Here is a 6576-nt window from a genome sequence, read left to right as displayed (position 1 = left end):
AAATAAGCATCGGCAACGCCAACAGGTCTGGGTTTAATGTGCTAATGATTGCGTCTATATTGAAAGCTGCTAGTATAACAGTCCTTCATGTTATGCAATGCAAGTGTCGAAGCTCTAATTAAAAGTAATTAGATGATTGATGTGCAGGTCTAGGACTACCCGGTTCGTTGTAAGACCTGGTATGTCTTCATAAGACCAATGCTTTAAATGGGCCGGTAACATCCGGTACTGAGTACCAGCACTTTTTTATTTGGAGAGGGAGAGTACCGGCATTTCTCAAGAAAAATGTAATACTTCAATTGGAGAGTTCCGTCACTTCTCAGAAACAAGCAGATACTCTGATACAGAGAACCTGCACTTCTATTTCTCCATTTCAAGCACTACATAAGGCTAAGTCCTAGTGCCGATTAGTAAAATCATCAGAGGACAAGAATTCATGTCAAATGGAAGTTTGCTTTTTCCATGTGCACATAAAAAAAGCAAAAACGAGGAGAAATAATGCATTTCTCCTCGTTTTGCCAACTTAAGACCAGGATTTACCTGGTCTCTTTTGGCGCTGCCTCCTATTTACGCCACCCTTGTACATAGGGGGCAGCGTCAAAATGAATGGGTGTTGCTGTGGAACACCCACCGCAACACCCGCTGCCCACCCTTTTCACACTAACCCTAGCGTGAATGGGGGCCTTATGTACAAGGCAGCGCTAAGCCATGTTAATTGGCTTAACGCTGCCTTGTACATAAGGCGCAGCCCCTATCGCCACCACAATATCGGTAAAAGTGACGTTGTGGTGGCAATAGGGGCTTGTACAAAAGCCCCATAATCTTTTATAGGTTTGAAGACAGAAAAGCCACACACTCGATATGGTGTGAAATGATATATTAGGGCCGAATTAACAAATATACATGTGAATTAACAAATTACTGTACAAATAGACAAGATACATCAAATAAGAAACATAGTAAACACTTACTTTGCTGCATATTGATATGTTTTATGGTATAGTAATGGTTAGAATTGAGATTTCTGGTTGGCTAAGGTTTGCGCCAAAGCCAGGCAGAAACCACCACTCTAGTCAGGGCAAGGGAGTTACACGCCAAAGGTAACCCCTGCTCACTTCCTTGGTAGCTTGCCACGAGCAGTCTGGCTTATCCCGGAGGCAATGTGTAAAGCGTTTGCGCAACACACACACATCAACAACACCCTAGGCACACCACAAAAGAAGCTCCACACAAGGTTATATCAAAAATAGCCTTTGGATTATCATAAAGCACATTAGAATAGTAAGCACACAATATACACTGTGCCAACTGGCACTAGGCAATATTTACAGGGGATTATATACACATGACAGGGCCACTTGGACCACTGTCAGAACCATCACAAAGTGAACATAGTAAATGTAGAACATATAATAAACGTAGAACACAACCAGTAATTACTGGTAAACACTGTACTCAGCATTATCCTGCAACATAAACCATATTATGCACAATATCACATCAGGCGCAAAATACATTATAAGCCAACCTCATAAGCCTAAACATATTAAACGCTAACCTCCTAATCATAACTCACATTAGGCAGAAATCACAGTGGAGAATAACCTCCCAAGCATAAACCACAATATGCAAAACATAAATCACAGTACAGGCATAAATCATGGTGCATAAAACACAGTACATGAATCACATTTCCTAGCACCACATAAATCACATTAGGGCCTGGCACCCTATCAACCTTACAGTCCCCCTGGCCAACTGGCCTCCTCAGAGGGCTCAAATGCCCTATGTCCAAAAGCGTCAGGTCGACTGCCAATGCAGCAGAATCCACAAGTGCGCAATTGCGCTGGGGCACAGGTGTGTACTTCACTCCTGTCTCACTAAATATGCCCCCAAATAACTAATGGCCTAAACGTTGCAGCTGTCAATAATTGCCCTGAAGCTGTGAAGAAGGAAATTAGGCACTGGCACTGACTGTTCCCTGAGAGTGGGTCCCCACTGGGACTCTATAAAACAAATATGCCAAAATGTGCAGTTGCCCACTACTGCAGCGCAACTGGGAATATAGCACATGGGGCCCTGGCACGACTGTGCCCTCAGGGCCCTCACTGGGGCTCTCTTCAACACTGCCCCCATAGTTGCAGTTGCCCACTCTCCAGCGGGGCAACTGCGGAAAGAACCAAGAAGGAGGAAGACACGGGCACCACTGGCTCTCGGGACCCCCACTGGGGCTCTGAAACTGCTGTGCCCATCATTGAAGCGGCCCTCTGTCAGGCGGAGCCGCTCAGACTCCCTAAGCACCGGTAATGTGCCTCGAACGGCACCCACAACCAGGAAGAAGCCCCTACTCATCAGGACTGTGGGGCAGTGTTAAATGGTAGCGGCAGTTTCAGTCGATAACCTTTCAAGTATTGCCCGGCGGTAATCGCCTCTTATACCATTCGATGATTAACCAACAAAAGAGGCAGGCGCCGGAGACTGGAAGGCAGGAAACAAAGTTTTATTCCGTCGGAGCAGAACACATCAGATCGGACAGCAAGGTATCGTCTCGAGGTGCTCTCACCACATCTCTGAGGCCTGGCCTCTTATACACAAGTTTATTGCTTTATTACACGTGACACATTCTTGTTGAGACTTTGATGTACGGAAAGACATCCTTGGAATCTCCACTTCAAGCTCGTTCCCAGACATATCTACAGTAAGTGATGGCTATTCCACAGCAGGATACTCTGTCGATTCCCGGAACGGGGTATCTGATCGGATCGCACGGGGTGGGAGGCCTTTGATTAGTCGGAGATCCTTTGAATCAGGGCAACTGCTTACAGGAAGGGGGCCAATAAATGGCAGCTGCAGGACCAGGTGGTGGCTTGGGAGCGGGGCAGGGCAGAGGAAGGGGGTTCATCAAAGGACGGGGAGGTGCTGGCCCCGGGGTTTTTTTTTCGCTTCCGAGGTAGGGTCGCGCTGGGGAGGGGTGTATGGTCAATGCACGAGAGAGCGGGGGGTGTTCGCACTGCCAAAGGAACGCGCTGGTGATCGGCGAGGGGCAGAGGGGCCATGGCGCTTTCAAAATGACTCCTGCTTAAGTGAGCGTACGGGCCTGAGAGGGGACAAGGTGGCGCCGATTATGTTGACATCGCAAACCAGATTTTAACAGTCCTCCCTTTTCAACATATCTAGCCAGCTTGTCTAGCCGACATCCACCTTCGTTAAATTCTTAGCCACGACATCGTAAATGCTTTCATGCGTTCCTGTTTTCAAAGTACAGAGTCTTAGGACAGACAGGAATAATCTGAAACAATTGTACATAATTACATGTAGTTGATGTGATAGGCGAGGAGGTAGCGCATACAAAATTACATCAGCTGCGTCATATGTCAGACCCGGAGATAGGAGGGGGGAAGCTCGCTTGAACACAAACATGATACCGTAAAAAATGTTCTGGCAAAACAAGGAATATTACGTACATTACTTACGGCATAGACTTCGTGTGGATCAAACTAGACAGCATAGTCATGTGCACGGCTGATGTTATACAATTGTCATTATACAAAGTTAATGTTTCTTAACTATCAGTGTACAGTTGGGAGTGACCGATGTAATATCTTGAAAACTCGATTGGAAGATAGTCAATACGAAAGTGGTTGGGAGAGGAATTCAACTCAACATGAGTTACAGTCAGAGGGGGGGGGGCAATGTCCAAAAGGGAGTTCTTCTTTCCAGTGTCCTATTACAGCGAGCCATCACTGGTAAGCTCTCATTGTTCTTCTTCTTTCGTTGGCACTGTTGAGCACCGGCGGTGGAGCTAAGGTCCAGCTCAAATCCAGGTTTTCACGTTGCAGGGTGTGACCATTCTTTGCTCTCGGATCACAGTCCTGTTTTGTCCTGTTCCCTAACTGATCTTATCATAGGTACCTTGAGACGGGGTACCCGCATTTCGTTCTTCTTTTGTCAAGTCAAGTTCAAAATCCCATATGAAAAAAGGGGGGGGGGGATAGGGGCGTGCTTTGGGAGGCCGAGGGAAGAGGGGGTGGAGTGGGTTCGGATCAAAAAGCGGACCAAGGAGAGCAGAATCTTTTAGCACTGAGCCCATCAATCGGGCTCGACGGGCTGGGACTTCAGGCACGAGCTGATCAGTGAGCAGGGGGGCTTCGGGATAGCCCTTCTTTCTATCGCTTTCCATGTTGAGAATGGTGCCTCGTCCCGCATCTTTTTGCTCCGTGGCTCCCCCTTGGTCGAGGCCATAGATGTTCCATGATCCGCAGCCAGGCTGTGCGTCACGTCCGACCCCTCTCCTCCGATGACCGCATGTTATCTTTGAATGAGTACAAGAAACAAAATCTTAGAGAACTGGTAGGGAAGACGTTTACACACTTCATTCTCTCTCCTAACCCTAAGTAGTCGGGGAAACGTTTATCGGTCACTCTATGGTGGATGTCTATTACCTCTTATGTCAGTGTATGCTACTAACTCATTAATCATTGCTGTGGTGCAGGTTTGCGAGTGTTCCTGCAAATTTCCATCATCAGGTCTGCTAGGTGTTGATTCCTGTACCTTATAAACGTGGCAAGAAGTCTGACATCTATATCCTTCCTTTCTACTATACCAAAAATGCTTCATTTTATTTGTCCCTAAATTCGAGTTCCCTCTTCGTGCATTTGTTTCTCAATTAGTCGTATATTATGGGACAAAATACCATACCTTACATTCGGCAGATACCTTAAGCTACAGTCAACCATTTTCTAACAACTCTGGAAAAAGACAGGTGTGATGGATACAAATTTTCATCAATCCAAAATTCAGGCAAAGGGTCTGCATTATCTGTCTTCTATTGTTTGGGAATGACAGCCATTATTCAAAACCTTACCAACCTAGGCGATTGTTATGACGCTGATTCCATAATTTCTTCGAAAACCCTTTATTGTGAAAATGTCAGTATACAAATACGGGCCTACAACCGTATAGGCCGGCCACGGTGCAAGAGGCGTCGAGTATCATGAGCAACACTACCTTAACGCAAAAATAAAAATAATCAATAATGAGAAGACCAGCATCAATAAGGTTGTTCGCATGCCCAGTCAGTACCCTCCCCGTCCCCCGCCCGCCATGTGCAAAAAGACCGTATACATATCCCTTAACATCAATGCCAAGTAACCGGAACGCCATAAGGAGTTGTAGGTCCCTCCTACATCGGCGCCATTTTGGGGCGAGGTCGGGTGGGTCCAGGGTACAGTCTAAATGTTTCCACTAACTAGCGGCCGGACCAGAATCCCTTTCGGCAGTTCAAAAAATTTTCATTAACGCCAACAGAAAGAACAGACAGCATGAACCGTGACTCGAAGGTGGGGAAAGCAAAGTTTTTTTTCCTACCGGGTCATGCTGAGGTTCCACCGGAACTGATTCGAGTTGGTAGTCTACAGTGTCTCCTGGTAATTCAAACAGAAGCTGGCGTCAGCATGAGGGCACCACCATCTCGCAGCAACGCCGTGGTCCTTTCGGAGAGCGGGACAGCAGGCGTGTCTCTCTGCCGACGCCCTGAATCAGTCTCTCTCACGGCACCAAATGGGGACAAGGTGGCTGCCGCCCGGGGCAAAGACAAGTTAATGTGGAATGATCGAGCAATAGTGGCGGTTGCCCCCACCGGAAGTCCGCGGGAGTCGAGGGCCAATGAATCCCGTAGAATCTGCAAAGCTGAGAGGATGTCTTCAAGGGTGGGGCCCATGCCCGAGCAGGCAAGCTTCCGAGTTCCAAGGTAGCCCAGAGCCATCTTAGTGGACCAGGCCCGAATCCGAAGAGCCGGCCGCCATTTTGAGAGTCCTGTGGCAGCAGCAGTTCTCCACCACAGCCACCGGAGTGGGTCCCCCGACCAACCAACTGCGGGGGCCCACTTCTTGGGTGGAACGCTAATGGAAACTTGGTGCAGAAAGGAACCTCCGCCTGGGTGGTCGTCCGGCCGGTGAAACGTTAATGGCTGTCCTGCTGCAGCTGGCCGGCGAGGGAAACAATAAGGGGCGCTCTCTCAGCTGGTCGGAGAGTGAAACGCTAAGGGGTGCTCTCTCAGCTGGTCGGCGAGTGAAACGCTAAGGGGTGCCCTACTGCAACTGAGGAGCCTCCACCTGGGGAGGCGGGGGAGGCCCGTTCGCGTCGCCTCCCCCCAGGGCACCCCACGCCTCTTTCGGCGCAGCATTGTAGGATGGCCATACCAGCGCAACAACTTGCTGGACACCACCTCGGTGCCGTCCGGATCTCGGCGCGCCATGTTGCCTCCGGCCTATTCGCACAACAGTCCGCCACTGATGCCGCCTCACAGGCCGATGGATTTTGTAGGCTTTTTTATAGCCCAAAGCCGACTAAAAGACAGACTAAAGCAGCCCAATGTTGCTACTCCGAGGAAGGAGGGACAGGGACTGTGTCAAGCGGACGGTGAATGCTTTGGGATGGATGTTGCAGCAGGCTGCCATGTAAATAGTTGTTTAAAAAGAGTGTTTTAACGTGTTTACCCTGTTGGAGTGTTGCATATACCTACAAGTTTTTAAAGCGTTTTAATCATACTACTTTGTTGGAGTGTTGTACATATTT

The sequence above is a fragment of the Triturus cristatus genome, chromosome 1_2 (genome assembly GCF_964204655.1).
Source record: "Triturus cristatus chromosome 1_2, aTriCri1.1, whole genome shotgun sequence".
Lineage (NCBI taxonomy): Eukaryota > Metazoa > Chordata > Amphibia > Caudata > Salamandridae > Triturus > Triturus cristatus.
This window is presented reverse-complemented; position numbering follows the sequence as displayed.